The sequence below is a fragment of the Vanessa atalanta genome, chromosome 15 (assembly GCF_905147765.1).
Source record: "Vanessa atalanta chromosome 15, ilVanAtal1.2, whole genome shotgun sequence".
Lineage (NCBI taxonomy): Eukaryota > Metazoa > Arthropoda > Insecta > Lepidoptera > Nymphalidae > Vanessa > Vanessa atalanta.
In genome coordinates, this window is record NC_061885.1 from 3,439,063 (window position 1) to 3,458,057 (window position 18,995).

General features: G+C 31.9%; 1 protein-coding gene across 3 annotated transcripts in view; it reads right to left on the minus strand.

Annotated features, from left to right (window-relative positions):
* The window catches only part of LOC125069110 (cyclin-dependent kinase 14), a 72,438-nt gene that overhangs the window by 25,414 nt on the left and 28,029 nt on the right, over positions 1-18,995 (minus strand). The gene's annotated exons all lie outside the window — the stretch shown is intronic.

Here is an 18,995-nt window from a genome sequence, read left to right on the forward strand (position 1 = left end):
TGATGTCCTTCGTAATTTAGATGTCTTATTAGAGTTTCAGTACCTCTCTAACTTAAATGGACTGTAGCGTCAACTATTAGCAAGCTCAATAGTTAAAGACGTATTATTTATGTATGTATTCAAAATTCATTACAACAAGTTATCATGGACGAATAAATTATTACGAAACCCTAACAAAACCTATTATAGCCCGTATCGAAGATCGAGATTAATTAGTTTAATATTTTTAATATTTAAATGAGTAAAATTAAAATATGCTCTACATAAAATACAAATTTCCGGTACATTACCTGTGTAAATATGATCTAAAATTTCAAACAAGTCAAAGGCTGGCCCGGCTCAAATGTAACTCACAATTCCGGCAAAAGCATACACAAGTGCGGTGTAAATTCGAGTGAATTCAGCCTGTCTACGAAATTCAAAACACAATCCGGGACAAATTGCGCAGCTTATCTTTTGTCTCCGGCGCTCGTCTCGTCTGCAGCCACCGAGTAACCGATTTTCTGGAGCACAACGGATATTAAGGAGACGGCAACTGACGCTCCTGGCTGTAATAGAAACCCAGCCCTCGCGAGAATCTTCGCTATTCACCTGATATAGTTCTCACTCCGAAACGCGTTAATTAAGCGATACGAGAGCGCGACGAGTAATCCGCCGTCCCAGCGGAGCGGCAGAAATCAGATAACTCTATTAAAATATCACAGTGTTCACACGGGCGATAATTCTTGCAAACAGTTTGTGCCTCGTGCAAATATGGTCAAAAAAACAAAGGCTCTTGGATATTTTCCGGATAGGATTAAGGGATTAGAGTCGAGTCGTGTTGGAGCACGTGCGGAGAGCGGATGCGATAAGACCGTCTTATAGTATGGGTAAACAATGGACGTGCATGTATGCGTGCCAATAATACCGGTTCCATTCCGTCGAGATGCAATTAGATAGATTGCATTGTTTCTTATATTCAAGCAATTCCCAATTCCGGTATCGATTTTATCGCTGTAGCTCATCTATCTCGACTTCCTCGTGTCACATTTGACAAACGTGAGCTATATGTCAGGGAATATTGAGTTTTCGCACGGGATATTATTATGAAGTTTACCTATTTTATCGAATCACAATATCGTACACACGTAGCGCTTTGTTATTAATACATTATCATATTGATATAGTTTATGCGTTTCACATGCCTCATTTTATACATATGTATCGAAAATAATATAATTTTGCAAATTGTAAACGCACTATGAGCATATACTTGAGCATTTCGATCTCTTTGTTGTCGATACGAAATGCAGTCAAGTAACGAGCTTGTTATTTTCGTTTGGAGATAAGTTCTTTGTCTCGAAGTTAAAATTAACATATCGTGAACTTGATTCGCTGAGGCATTGTCATTGTCAATGAATTTGACACGGTAATTTGGTTATAATTACCGTTGGTTAAGATTAAATACCGCTTGCATTCTATTGTGCCCGTACTCAGAACTGATTACTGACATTCTAAAAAGTAAATGAGATGGCCCAAGGAGCCGAGATGGCCCAGTGGTTAGAACGCGTGCATCTAAACCGATGATTTCGGGTTCAAACCCAGGCCAGCACCACTGAAATTTCATGTGCTTAATTTGTGTTTATAATTCATCTCGTGCTCGGCGGTGAAGGAAAACATCGTGAGGAAACCTGCATGTGTCTAATTTCAACGAAATTCAGCCACATGTGTATTCCGCCAACCCGCATTGGAGCAGCGTGGTGGAATATGCTCCAAACCTTCTCCTCAAAGGAGAGGAGGCCTTTATCCCAGCAGTGGGACATTTACGGGCTGCTTATGCTTATGTTATGTAAAAAGTAAAAATATTACGAATGCAATACTTAAATTGTCGAGCTCAATAAAGCTAACTTCTCCTAAGTAACTTGTTATAGGGTATTAGCTACGTATTCAGAGGAGTTGTGGTTGTTAGCACAACATGTTTTCCCTGAAAATGGCTTAACACTAAATATAATATTAATATATTTTTGATTCCTAGTACTCTTAAAGGACACATTCTCGACAAAAGGTTTCAAATACTTGAGTCATAGTACGGAGAGCGTTGCGGCTACGTGACTCATAAACTCGGCAACTATTCGACCTAAGGTCAAGACATAACATGAATGTTTTATTGTAGAATGAAACTTGCGCAGTATATGTGCAGTATAACAATTTATGAGCACAAAAGGGTTGTTTTATAAAGCAATTATGTTGGCTATATCATACCTCCAGTGACATCGCCAACTTGATTTATTATTATTCGGTTTAATATTAATAAAGTTAATTTATATTCTACACAAGGGGACCTATAGTATGAAAATATAGTTTGAAATTATAAACAAATATTAAATTACCTAATCATTATTCCACTCTACTATTATATGAATACGTCAATTTCTGACAAACAAAACTGTTTTAAATGCGTTATAAAAACGTTTATCGCCGACAAATGTAGACAACACTTAATTTAAACGCTGTTATATTTCTTATTGATTATATATAACTTAACATATTTATCTTACATATCGATTAGCTGGTAAGCGATATAATAAGACCTACTGATATTATAAATGCGAAAGTAACTCTGTCTGTTACCGATTTAGATGAAATTTGGTATAGTGATATTTGAGTCCCGAGGTAGGATATAGGACGTTTTTTTATCGAGAAGGTAAAATAGAGTTCAAGGTTTGTGTGATATAATTTCACAAAATTTCGCGCGGTCAAAGACGCTCGTTCAGCTAGTAAAACAATAATAGTATTTCAATACATGCATTTTAAATAATAGTTATTACCTACTTGTAGTAACAATTTTTTTTTTTCATAATTATAGTATCACAAAAAACACTCAGCTCACTAAAATAAAACTAAACTGTGTTCGTTTAATTCATAACAATATTGAACTACAATAAATATCAAAGAAACATTTCATTGTACATAAAAGTATCGGGTTGCGGAAATGAATCGCATGACCAACGACCTTGCAACGGCAGTGGTTTCATTTGTAGATATCAAAATACAATTGTATGCGATATCCATTACCTGTGCAATAATATCGTAATACTATATCGGATGTATTTTACGATTTCATATACATTAATATTTATATGTAATTTTTAAATCATATAAATAATAAATACATCATAAATCAAATGCCTAGTATTACAATGATTATATCTTAAAGAATATAGCGATTCAGGCCACGTAGCAGAATTAAAACATTTTTGCGTCAGACTCGAAAAAGAAACTAAAACGTTAAACTCAAATTCAAGCTTAAAGTTATATTATCATAAATCCTTAAGAAATGTTATGTTTTTAAAACTAGAATCCGATATTATTTTATGTTTTGTGCCTATATTTACATTGGCTCACTTACCCTTCAAACCGGAACAAAACAATACTAACTTGTACGGTTTGAAAGATTTCACAAAACCAAATAAGAAATATTATCATAAGTTAATTCAATAATAAATAAAACTACATCTACCGTTAATCTACATTTATGAATACGACGAATGTCAGACGCTTGTGTTTTTTTAAACAAAATGTATTCATTCATCGATTGATGTTATTCAGCATAATAACGAGATTTAACACGGCTATAAAAGCCGTGATTCATCAGATATGTAATGACATACGTCATACATCTTGGCTTGAGAATAATTTTACATATATATATTATAAACTTCTTCATACGAAATATTTTATCTGTAATATTTTAATAATATAGTCAAAATAAGTTTCGAAATAAATTACGTATATAGTAATTTATACATATCTACGAACTATTAAAAACATTTAAAACGATAATAAATTTAAGATAATAAATTTAAGACACTATACATATTTGGTTAACTTGTACATTTATCTCTTCGAACCCTAATTACACAAAAACGTTAGCTTTACAAATACGATTTTAAAACAACATATTATATTAATTTAGAAAGATAAATTTTAAATAATAAAATATTCGTCACCGTTAATGTAATAATATCTTTAAAAAAAATTCATTAATTGGACATTAAAATCAATAATAATTATTTATGAATGTATTAACATTAAACGAGTTCGATATTCTTGCAAAATTATATCAATAACATTAGAGTTTCAACAGAAATATCGTGTTTTATGAAAGGCTTGAACATGCTTATGCAACTGTACCGTAATGGATCGGTAAGATTGCACTTCGACTTCGTAAGAAGCGTTCTACCTTTCTTCTGAACTCCTTACGTGGGCGTAATTTTTACGACTATTATACGCAATGCAGGAAAACTTCGAAACGATTCAAACTTTGGTATTATACCTTTAGTGAGAAACAAGAAAGTAGTACGTAACACGATCAGGGTATTTGTTTTTGAGATAACTTTCACGTACAAAGTCGTATATACTAAATATCTATAGTAGTTTAAAGAACTGCAATTTCCCAGTGGATAGAACACGTGGATTTTAATCGGGAATCGAAGGTTCAAATCCAGGCGAGACCCGACTGTGTTTTCATGTGCTTAATTCGTGTTTGTGTTTAATCTCCTGTCCAGCGGTAAAGAAAAGCATAGTGAGTAAACTTGCATGACATTTCTTTTAAAATTCATGCATGATGGATGATACTTCAAGCCTTACTGCTCATGAGGAGGCCATTGCCTAGAAGTAAGTTTACAGGCTTTTTCCTTTCATTTTCTAATAATAATATCATACCGAGTATCTACCACAATAATCATACTAAATAAACCAACACGAAATAGAGTATTTATGTATCAATAATAACATTAGCAAACATATTACATAATAATGTTCTTAAAAGACTTTAGCGGTAACTATCACAGTCCATTAGCGGAGCTAAAATTATATCTGATATTTACATATTTTGTTACGTTTCACAAGCAAAGTGAAGTGCAAATAGTAATTATTAACAAACGAGAATGTTAACCTGGATATACAGTGGATCGACCAAGCGGTATCGCGCTATACACATATATCATTTTAATCGCTTAATTATTAATTTTACTCGTACAAATAATTCTGAACTAAATATAGCGCGCTAAATTCTTGATATAAACGATGTGAACGTGTTACGTAGAATCTATTTGCATTCGCTATCATCCGATATATGTGTATATTAAAGCTTTCTAGCGCAGGTGTTTACAATACAACATACGCTAGAACCCAATATGTACTAGTTAACAAAGTTTCATTGGGATCAAACCGATATTATAATCTAAGAACGTCATGAGTACTATTACTATTCTTCGTGATGTAAACTTTTATACTATGCTTTATTTATTTATGGAATCTTAGTAAATACATATATATAATCATATATACGTTCCCTTAAATTTAATACAGAAAAATCCATGCATACCCCTAAACTAAGCTATAATCTAAAACCATCCTACTAGCGATTTGAACGATTAAATAATGTTACATAAACAAGAAACGGTTCAACGCCGTCATCATAAAGCTCGCCGCATCATTGCCGTTTGATACGTTATCACTATGACACGCTAAAAATACCGTAAAACCTTAACGCCTGAAATTGTTTACGCAAATCAAGAATGTAACTTAAAAAAGTACAGTCACGCGGCGAAGTTTCAATCGTTAAGTTTTAGAAAAAAAAATACGAAAGAGGAATGGTTCCGCAACTCATTAGCGTTAAGTTAAAGAAAAAGTGCAAAGCGCGGAAACATAAATGAATGAATGATGAAGGTATAAAGGAGAGGGGAAGTTCTACTCAGTTTGTATTATACTTACATAGGTATGATACTTTTCCTCTAGCGAGGTTAGAGAGGCATGAAGCAATTGCACTTTATGAGGTCATATTCAGTGCTCCTGGTATTCATGAATGTGGAATATTTAGAAAATATGTATTAGGTTTATTCTTCATTTATCATGGTGTACTGCAATCGTGACAAACATACATAGTTTATTATATAATTGTTCTCCATGCACGTGCCAAGGAGTATGATATTTTATAAATAATTCAACTCACTCGAGGAAAAACGCACTTTATAAACAAATTTAAAAAGGACTAGGAAAATTAAATGAAAGCCATCTGTAATTCTGAAACAAATATTTACAACTTCCATTCCGTACCAGCAGACATAATACTAACAAGGACGTCAAACTTGTAAGTACTTTTGTAGATTTAAATCTATACGAGATGTTTTATGGAGGCACTATAACTACCGATATCGAGTTCAAAGGGATGACTAAAAGTTGTTTGACGACATCAAAGTTGGGAAGGGTCCATTCTGGATAGTTTGCGGTCAGCAATGTCCTCGACGATACCGACTTGTGGACAATTGATGTTAGAATCCGATAGCTGTATTGATTTTGAAGATAAGCTTTATGTAACATGGGCTATAAGATCTCTAGGACGAAGAAATATTCTTCTTTATCTAAGTAGGCTCATATAAGCACTTTTGAATCACGTTGCAGTATTAAATAAAATATATAACTTCTAACATAAACCTTATTGCAGAAGCGTAAAATATAACTAATTTCTATTTTTTTCGTTTAGTTTATGAAATCCATTAGTGGCTATAATCGAATAAAGAATTATCGCGGAAAGCGTTAAGAATACTTTACACATACATTTTTTAGGGTTGTTTTAAATTTGCCGCATCACGATTGTGGCGAAGGGCAGACATTTTTTAAGTTACTTTCCATGCCCCGAGTATCACGACGTTTTCTTTAGAAAATTTTAAAGATTTTTTTGGTCGATGCATCCAACTCATTGACTTTTCTGTCATATACATTTGCATTGAAATTGGGACCGTATTTCGGCAAAATTTATACTAGACCCTGTTAAATATAGTCATTTGAGAATATAAAGTTCGTTCGTGTAAGCATTTTGCAGGGCATAGTAACTCGTTCTGCGGGAAGTTTAACCTTTTCGTCGGGATTTCGGTTGCGACCCGTCCTTGTGTTGAAGTAGGTCGATTAAAATAAAATTTTATTTATTCCCAGTTTGGTGATCATACACAAAAGATTTAATACATGTGGAGTTCGTTAACTTGAGTTGATTTACTTAATGTAGAAAAAAATGTCGGCTTTTAAGGGTATTTTTTATTTTGTCAAATAATTTATATTTGACAAAATAAAAAAAATATATAATTAAAGTGATACCTTTAATCAAGGATGTTACGAGTACGAGTATAATCAAGAGACTTACATAAAAAGAAAACAAAAACATAGCTAAAAATACACATTATTTTTTTATATTTTTTTAATTTAAGCCATTCAATCTTTTATATTTATTTATATCTTTTCGGTCTTTATAACATTGTTTCACAGCATCATTACTTCGTAGCAACATAATACAAACATGGCTCTCAAAAAGGTAGACCAAGTAATATCGATTCTTACAAAGGTCAAGTTAGGTTGCTGGAAACGAACAGGTAGAATATAGTGCTTGAGTTTAACCTTTTTATCGTTAAACTATTACGTTAACGCTCTAGTGGTTTGGAAACTGAGATATAAATATTATAATTAATAATGAAATAATATCAAAATGAAGTATAACATTTATTATATTCAGAACAAGGCTTCTGTAGCATGTTGTTTAATGGCTCGTATAGTTAGAACAATTGCTACTAGCTTGAATTATTATGGATTATAAACAAAGCAGTTTTAAACAGTTGTAAACATATCAAATACAGTTATTGGATTAGATATTGATTTATTCAATGAAGGGCAAATGAAATAGACGCCAGTAAAAACAACTTTAGGGAGCAGTGTTAAGAAACTTTCCCAGGAGGCTGTAGGAGTCAGGGCCAGTCATTAACCCGTTAACAATCCAGGTCACACTCGCCGGCGCAGACTTAAACAAACCGACTGACGATACGTCAGGAGCAGACGCGTGACTCATTGTAAACTGTGTTAACACACAATACGTCATCGCCATGTTTAACTGAACCTTAAGTGGTTTAAAGAACTTTGGCCTTATTGTGTAACTGTTGACAACTCTCCACTCTCGTACTCGTACACTCGTAACAGGGTATGAATGTTTTGATTCTTCAATATGATCCATTAAACCGCCGACAAGGTTTATTATTACGTCGTAATGTTCCGAAATACGAGGTCTTCTTCAGTCAAGACGTTGAAAGGCTTTGCGATACAAGTAACAAAATTAAAGCTTAACAAACAAAACGATATATTTATGACTTAAAAATTGCAAAATCATATCTACACAAAATAATATAAGACCTGAGTCTGTAATGCCTAACTGACAAGAACATTCAGCGCATTTTGGAAAATATTTTAGTAGACTATTAACGTGATAAGGGTGAAATTCGTGTCCTTGATTTTTTTAAATAATTTTATACGAGGTTTTAATTTGTTACGTCACTATTTTAAAAATAGCTAAACATAACTGGATCAGAACATCTTAACATGAAGTCGATCTTTAAATACTACATGGTATTTGATAATTTGCCAAACGCAAAGGATGTAAAATATAATACAAACAGGTTCGTTGAACCGGTGGTTTTATCAGTCTTTCGAGAACAGAACTAGTATTAATAGAATAGGATAAATAATTCATTACAAAATGTCAATAAATAAATCGAAGACTTATAATTCAAGTGCGAAGTGTAAGTTATGACGGCAATAAGCGCTGATAATAATCGTAATAGCCCGCAGCGATCATGCACATGCCGAGACTGTTATTATCATTGCAAATTATTTAGTTCTTTATTGGTTGTTTGTGAATTTGTAACAAAGAAATATGGATAAGCCGGTTTCCATGCGCATAAACCTCGTAAAAAAAATATTTATGATAAATTATGCAACAAATCTATATACGGATATTACGATAGTGACATATTTAAGACCACCTATACCTATTTTTATTTACGCATTTAATACCTCAAATTACCAAGAATTTTAAGTCTTTATAATGCATTAACAAGCACTAACCTAAATTTATGCTTTACAAACAACATCAACAAGTCACACGGAAATAAAGAGACGACACTGTAATATTATGACACACACACACACACACACACAGGCGTAAAATGATTTGATCAACAAAACAGTGCAAGTGCACCGAACTCGGGGCGTAATAACAAAGCTTACATAACGTACGTTAAGTAACAAATAATTGAAGATACGAAGGCAAACATGATGGAATCTATTAAAACATCAGGACCATTCATATGTACCTATAGCGATAGGACATCGTTTTAAACCAGCAAACGAACGAGTTAAATCATCAAGAATTTGTTTAATTGTAAAAAAGCTGTTGCCTTTGTTTGTGTTAGTTAAACAATGGGGAGTCTACAAAAGGCCTTCCAGATTTCATGGCTGCGTTGGAGGGAAACAATGCAATGTTCCTGTCGGTCGAGTGACTCAACACACCCGCGTTAGGGCGTTTATTAAATAAAAAAACTTTCAACTTACGTCGAAATGTTTTAGACAGTATTATTCCATGTTGTGGTATAACATAAAGAAATACGTCAATAAATTAGAAACATGATATAAGACTTTGTGGATGCGTTTAGAGATTTGTATCGAGTTTAAACGGTGATGGGTATCAAAACTAGCGGGGCATTTATTCGTGAATACACGGAAGTCTGCTATCAATCAACAGCTAGATAATGGAGATGTTGAACCCCTGTGACGCGTGCCGGAAGACACCGATTCTGCTATCGTGTCAGGGTTTTTGGAGTTGCAACATTTTCGTTTATAAATAAATTTGGGTTGAATATTATTAACTTAATCAATTTCGCCATCGCCGTTTCGCTTTCGGTAAATTAAAATAGATACATATTATATGAGTGAATTTTCAACGTTTCGCTTTTACCTTATCCCAAAAACGTATATCACAATATTCGGTCGGTATACTGGTTGTAGCGCCTCGTAACATCAAAAAATCACAAAATCCTTTATCAGTTCGTCTTTACATAACGAAACGAAGGTCCTTTACAAATTTCAAGTCTTTTAACTGTGCTGTGTTAGACGCAACCATATGCAATAAGAATGTACATATGACGGATTTAGTAGGATATATCATCAAACGTTACAAGCTAACTGTCACAGTCCATACCTACATACTAATATACTATAAAATCTTAATAGTATTGACGAGATGGTTCCTCATATGGTCTTTGTGAGTCACAGTTGTAATAAGCTGATTCATACCTTGAAGGTTACACCTACATCGTGAGATAATAATCAATTAAAAGTTAGTTCTTCCGGCGCAACAACAATTATCAAATATAAAACTGTGGCTTGTTGCTACGACTAGAGAACACGAGGTCTTAGGTTCAAAACTCAGGCCGGGTTAGTAAAAAGTATCGAATACATCTATGAATTCTCAGTAGCAGTACTGAGTTATGAAGTTGACCGTGTTACACTACCGGGCCTTGAAAACCATGTCATGGCCGACAATCGATCAGGAAGCCATTATTATATTATATGATTAGCGATAGCTATACAAATTATTAATAGTAAAAATCCCAAAAAAAAATCATGTGATTAAACTAATATTTTTTTACACCTATATCAATCGCTGTTAATTAAACGATCATCCCCTTGTCGTGACAAACAAATATATATGTTTCTATACATATAGTGTATACAATAATTAGACCATGTTGTGCAAAAATGTTCCAACCTTCAAAAACAAGTAAAAGTTATTATGATTTAAAATAGAAAATAATTGTGTGACATTTGTATTTCGAGTTAGACGATTCACTAATTAGCCTTTTAGAAACCAGCCGTAAATGTTTTAATATATTGTTAAGCTTAAACAAAGATATGAATTCATTATGTATTGTGATATTATGCTAAGATGACCGTGATGTGAATATGTCGTGTTATTATTTCAATAACAATTGTGATTCACAGTTCTGTTTTGATGCCATTTATGCCACGCCGTATCATATTAAAAACATTTTAGAATATAATGCGACCGAACCTGAACACCAATATATATATACAATATGTTTTATTTAAAAATATTCCAGGCCATATATTTTATAGCTAAAGTAGGCGAAGACAAAACACACTTCAATAAATTTTAAATGTGTACACGTGCAAGCATGATGCTCTACTCGAAATGTTAACAAGAGGAACCCCTATAGCTAACAATTAGTGTGTTTTAAAAAAAATGTGTTAGAAAAAAAACTTAACAAAAAATCACAACGACAAAAGCAAGAGCGACATAATAGAAACTTGCACTAAGCGAACGATCTTTATTACAGCGTAAGTATTAATTGTTTCACTGAAAACAATGTCAGTCGAATCTTTTCAACGGGTCGGCTCTCAAGCGATCCGTAAACAAACCGCGTAACAACTTATAAACGCCGTAAACGATTGATGTAATCGCGTTCGTAGTAAACAACTATTGTATTCGATATCATAACGTGAAACCGTTCCAACGCACGATAGTTACACGCGTTATCTGTTTTACGTAACGTATACGTGACGCTGTCAATTACATATTCGACTGACCAAAGTCGATGAAAGAATAATGTTTTTGTTTACAAATTCGTGAAAAATGCTTGTTTCATTTGTGTTTTTTTATTAAACGAAGTATTGAGTTATTGCAATACATCTTTGATTTTTTGAAGTAATGAAAATCACTGATTTTTATGTAGGTATATCGGGCTCTTACATAAATTTCAAATGACTCACAAAATAAACCCCACGAATTTGAATTGACAATAAAATTTTAAAAAGCGAGACTACGAGTGCGTCGCATTTATCGATATTTATAGGTCCATAGCTCTTGTATTCCTATAAGACACATTATTAGCTTCATTCAGATAAATGTTCATTTTACCGACGTTCTTTGGAGAGTCATTTCATAAAATTCAAAATTAGAAACTAACATCTTATAACGTCAAATAAAATATGTTGATTTATCTATTCTAGAAACAACAAGAACAATTCCAAATAAACCAAATTATTAAGATGCCAAAGTATTTCCACATTACACATAATAATATATAAATTTCATGGATTCCTTTAATTGTTTGAATTATTTGATTATGTAATTCATACTCAACAGCATTATACTACGATACATTACTTGCCATATAATATTAATCTAAGAATCAATTCAAGCCATTGTAATGTGTAAATCAAAACATTGTGGTAAACCACACGTAGAGAGCGGGTACTGAACTCTACGCATAAATGATTTATAAACAACTGTTCGGAGAAGGTCATTGTGTTATTGATCCAAATAAACAGATTAAATATATATTAGTATGAAAAGCTTCTGTGGATTACCTTGTAAACATACTAGTTTGATGTTTTTATTAATTTCATTAATTCTAAATCACATCATTTTCTTTTAGTCTTTTTTTTAAATGATAATAATGTGATATAGTTACATTATCTTCAAACATATTTAACTATTTATATATTATTGTTTTATTTACTTTTACTCGACGTCCATTGTCTCGATTTATAACTTCCAAGAATCAGTCTGTATTATAGAATAAAACATATATAATACAAATGTTGTTTCTTGTATTTTGTTGTTTCGTTTATTACAAAATAAATAACGCAATACAATTTATTAAGAACTTTAACGAAAAGCAACCAGCAACAAAAATGCAGATACTTACAATTTTTATAACAAAGCCCATTACTTATTTAATTTGAGAAAAATGCTGATGAGTTTATTGCTGATTCTTTATGATAGAATCTACATGCCAAATCAGTAGTAGCTTTACATACAAATTAATCTCATAACACAACGTATTAAAACTAATTGCTTAAAACAACCTACTGGAATGAACTATATTACAGCTTGAATTATTTGTAAAATTACTCTTTTCTGTTTTGTCAAATGCAATCGTTTTCTTAAAGCTGTTATTAACTTATTATTATTTACAATGAGAACTTGAATAAGCATCCAAATCATAAATAAAAATAGCTATCGTACAGATCATGACTACGGAGAATGATGACAAGAAATGCATCATATCCCAGTCATTCGATTCAGTTGCAACTCTGTTGATGTTTGACGCTTCAACGTCGCTGACACGTGTGTAAATGTTTCTGGCATAGTATCATTAATGTATCTACAATAAATGACGCTAGATATATGAATATCATAGCAAACATGATTTATTTATTTATTAGCAATTAACTAGGAAAAGTAATAATAATAAGTAATGTACTAAATCAAGCTTGAATTGTTCTCCTCAAAGGGAGAGGAGGCCTTAACCCAGCAGTGGGAAATATACAGGCTATTAATGCGTGTGATGTGTAAGCTTGAATTATCGAATAATATACTACATATGTTTCTCGTATTGTACTATTTTCAAGTAAATACTTTTATTTTTTAGTAGCAAAGATTTTATCAATGAACTTAAATGCCTCGTGTCGTATCTCCATATGGTTATATTGATTAATTAAAATAATCGTACAAGCTAGATACATCCTTCCTTATTATCCTCATTTATTGCATTGCTATATAATTACAGTACACAGTACAGTACACGGCTATTACTTCCGCGTTATTTTTCTTTGATTGCAGTCTATAGTTAAACATAGTAGATGTTTTCATGTTATTAAAATTATGTATTTATTGATTTCTTGTATTAACAAGCCTCATTTACTTTTAAGGCTTTAACATAAATAATGTGGAGTTTTATAAACCAGTCAGTTCCAATGCAGATTGATATATTTTTATTTTAACTTTTTACTTATAATTGTAGTATGATATCTTCGTTAAATATGCATTTGAGGTCATACAGATATTTTACTAACAAATTGTCACTTTATCGGAATCGAATCGAAACAAACCATTTTCTATGCAATAATTATTGACACTACGCGTAAAGGTTGACAATTAAGATTTTTAAAAGTTGGCATGTATAAAGTAATAAATTGGTTTTAAGACTCCTTTCAAAGACACTCTTATTAATTGTTATAACGTGTGCCTCGTCAATCTAGTAGCAAGCTTAAAAGGCAGATCCTGAGGTCGGTACTATAAAATATGATCGTGTTTTTTCTGTCAAGGAATTCTCAGTAGCAGACCGAGGTTAATAAATTAACAGTTTTACACTCCCGTGCCTCTGAAAGTACGTAAAGCCATTTGGTCTTGCGCCTTATCTCTTCTGTCGTGTCGTACTGTACACATACAAAAAATATCCAATACGGTAGACAAAAATTTTATAAATCTGTTCAAACTCAGAATGACTGCCATTGCCGAAATTAGTATATAAATGTATATTATCATTATTATAATAGTAACTAAAGTAACAACATTAGATCAATTTTTTTTATAATAAACGATAAAAATGCATAATTCTTTTGGATCCACTTCTAAGATATGCTTATATTCTTAGATAATTACAGTCATATCTATGAGCTACGATTGTGGAAACGGAAGTTCTTTTTCAATGTAATTCCTTGTTACTAAAACTTAATCATCGTCCGGTACTTCGCCGTTGAAGTGAGTGACTGATAAGATTTAATCAAAGAGGGCAGCAGCCGCCCCGTTTAATCGATGAATCACTTCCTATCGTGACACAACAAACATTAACTATTTATTGTTGTCACAAAGATAACTTAACAATCTATTTACGGAAAATAGAATTTTTAATACAATATTTGTGTATGATAGTTGTAAAATTTCTTTAAATACGTACCTAATAAATTTTAAAATGTTTGTATGCTGTCATTAAATATTCAGTTATCATTACAACAATACATTACATAGAATATGTACTATTGTTTATTATTAATGTCACTGTTTATAATTAATTAAATAATAAATTAATTGTAGTAATAAATAAAGTCAGTCTTAATAGACATAAATATTTATTTATTGGAGTAACTGTCAGTGCACAGTTGAAGCCATAAATGCATAAATACTTCAAGATTCGAGGAAACCTTCATTTCGTAATTTAGATGCGCACTGACAAAGGATTTTCGAAACTTATACTTAAAGTAGGCGTTGTCTTAATCTTCAAGCGCATCAAATCCACCTGTTCAAATCGTTAATAATTTAAGCGAACCGTGACAAAATTAATATATTTATATAACATATTTAATTTCTAATTAGTTTTTTAATAGCTTATAATAATTGAAGTGCATTTATTACTTTGCGAGTAAAATCACAGTGGGTAATGCTAGTCTAATTTATAAAAATTATAAGCTAATCGTTACACATACTGACACTGTTATCTTAAGTATAGATTCTGCGACACACAAAGAACGATCCATATAACCTTAATCTCTCAACCCATATTTCTCTTTGAACATAATTTTTAAACAATTTTCGGCGCCTCTCACTATTGTATACTCGTAAACATGACATGATTTATCGCCTGTATCTCTTACTATAGTGCAAAGCGTCGTATAAAACGAACGATATTTTTAAAATATGCATTCAATTTTCGACTTTATTTTTAAGACGTTAAACTTGTTTTAGAATTTTTTTAAAAGGAACATATTTACTTGAATATTTTATATACAATATACTATCAATAGTCTGGGCTAAATTTAATAAACTATTAATCATGATAAGGCTTCATTATCTGATATAGTAAGAAATATTAAAGTTCACTTGTACCGAATTCTATAAGGGTGATGAGATGAGTCTATTATAAATGAACTGATATGTGATCAAAGAAGGTCCTTTATGATTTCATATTTATTTTAGATGTCTGTATGAGGTGAGCAACCTCATGAAGGTGATGATGTATCTTTGCGCATTCAGTCATATTTTATGGGGACACATGCTTACATATCTGCATTGGTTGAACACGATCATACGATGACTTATTTGATTATATTTGCTTCATTTTCACAATTATGAAAAATACCTATTCGTTTTCGTCTACCTGTCGGTTACCGGTGCAAATCCAAATAAAATAAGACAAGTATTTGCATTGACTGTCAAATACCATTATTCGACGTGTTAGTTCACGTGATTATCGTGTTTATAATATTTGGTCGAATAATGCGATATTGACTCGCAAATACGCTAAACCAAAAACTTATATATTTGTATATAATAATGACTTAAAAATTAAATATTTTATATAAATCTTTATTATATTATATAAAATATGACCTACTTAGAATATGTATTTCAATACTTTCTGTAGTTTCAATTAGGTAAATAACTTTAAACATTTTATAAAATATTTATTCCCACAAATATATATAATGGAATAGTTAATAAATATACTGAGTGTATAAACTTAATCGAAATGGTGCAGTTTATAGGTACGTAAATATATTTAAATTTCAAAAACATTGCTGTTTAAAATACGAAACGATTTGCAATAGAAAACAGCAGTTTCATATACGATAAAGACGTGTTTAAATCTTTACGAGGCAAACGGCCCTTTGAGGAAAATGGCTCCATCGAGGGGAGAGAATCATCAGGGATTATAGAAACGGCTTAACAAACAAACGTAAGTGTCGGTAAGAAGGTTACAACAAATGAAGCAATGGACATCGACTTGTGGAAAAAGAACGTAACGTAAGAAATTGCTTGATTGCTGGTAGAAAATAATAGCGTTAAGCAATGGACCGTAAATATATTACTTCAGGACAAAGATCTTTTCTACTTCTTTATGTGATGGAAAATGAGCTTTATTATTCAGGTATCTCATTTCATACATACAGATTATTCATATTGTATGAGAATCCATTATGCTATACACTTGTACGTTCGCTCAGAAAGTTTCCTATACTATCGAACAATAGATGTGTACTTTCGCGATGCATATTATCGACAATATATTATAAAGAAATAAATATATCGTCCAAAAGTTGTGATCACGGTTAAATGCCGAATATAATATATAAAAGTAGACGAATTGTAAAGAGAAATTTAACCCCTATAAGAATTCAGAAATACTTGAAATGAACCCGCGACCTTTATTTGAGATCAACGTACTCAGTGGACGATCTCGACTTAAATAACGGTATTAAATTAAAATTTAGTAACAGTTATTTTTAAGAAATCATATTTTAAAAATTTAAGTGCAATTGTTGCTTTAACTATTTATTTCAAGAACAATGTTATCGTTTAATTGAGGTTGCAATAAAATAAAATAAAAATGGTAGCACAATATAATGCACAAAGTTACGAAAGCTATCATGAAAATATACATTTATAATCGTATTTCGAAGTAACGTAACTCATTTATGCAAAACTTAAGCGACGTTTAGGTTTTATTACAGGCCATATTTATTTATTTCAACATTTCATATGCGAGCATCGAAAAACTCGCACAACTCACTTTTATTACATATGAGGTGTATTAAAGAATTACGACGGGCAAATCTCCAAAACCTCTTCACTTGATTGGTACTCGAAAACATGGTTCGTATGTTGTAAAAATAAACATTTTACCTTTAAATGGTACACTGCATCCAATGAGTGGTATACGTGGCCTTCTAAATATACACGCGCACATGTTTCATAACAAGGATTTACTGCAAGCTACGCGTACCCAGGACAGTCGTAAACAGAGTATTTTATTCGATACTAGGTCGCACGAAAGTGTCATATAATCAAAATATAGGGCGCCATTATTGAGGAAAATACGGATAACATTTCGCTAAGAAAGACCATATGAAAGGTCGCTTTAAAATTATGGTTTTATTTTAAGATCAATGACATTTTTAAATATGGAAGCATAATAAGACTATTTTTTACATAAAATAAATACAGTGACACGGTTCAATTTCAATTCGTGGGTAACTAAAAACTTAAAATGTAACAGTTAAACTAGTATCTGTAACGAAAACTTTTTTGATAATTTTTGGATCGATAGATCATTTTTCTAAATTTCAATGGAATTATTGAAACAGGGGACGAAACAACTAAGACTAGGTAGTGATGCATAGACACTAAACTTTGTGACTAATGCACAAGAATTACGTCGCTGTAGCACCGCGAGGACGAGTTTAACTGCCTAGCTGGTTGGTTACCTCGGTGACTAAAATTAACAAACGAGAGTTCGAATCCTGTGTATCGATACGTATTTTTCTCTCAAACAAAAAAATAATGAAACAGTGAGGTATTAAGAAACTCGCGACTAGGGAGTATAGCACGTGCCTCGCAAAGCTCGTAAAGTCTGTCTGTCTGTCCCCGCCACCTGATCCCTCCATTCATATTTTCGTCCCATCGGTATACGAGATTCAGGTAGAAGAAAGAACACCTGTGTTTACACATAAACTTGTGCACTATATTATATCTTGCGTAGGTCGTCGTTGTATGTTTGTATTCACTAAATATAACACTTGATTAAATAATAGTACGAATATAATTGTAACATTAATATTGGTATGTTACTTATATCCTATCTTAAACAATACATGTAAAGATATTTAATAAAATTCTAGAAACTTACGGATAATTCGTCAGTAACCCAAACATTTTTACACGTCAACAATTCGATATTACAAATACCAATAAAGCATACAAGACACAACAAAAATATTACAAAGGTAAATTTATGAAACTGTTCATAGTGATAAAATTAAATAATTAAAAAGAATACTAGATGAGTCTTGTTACACAATAGTCGAACATATATCATGGACCAAGGGCAACATTTTCAAAGTAAATTCATAACATGGCGATCCAAAATTTACCTGAAATACTTTATTTATTAATGACGAAGAATCCCTTAATATAATTGTAAGAGGAACCGCTTCAGAGAAATCACAGTTTCATCTGCGTAATTGCGGATTTATTAATCTCACTCGTTATTTATATAGTGAAAATCAATAAAATTTAACGTTCGTATATAAAAATGTCATCCAGTAGGTATGTAATCAATGCCAAAATATGATTACGCTCTGTGCGTCAATAGTCCGATTTGGCATGCTCTATCAATTTTATCATACGTCTATGTGACTGTCGAGCTAATGCGTGCTGATGAGATGGACGGACGCAAATGCTATGTTAATAAAGACTGTTTCCACGCTGTCTGCTTGTACCGTTTACAATTAACTATTTGCATTGTCGTGGGAAACTTGATATAACATTATAG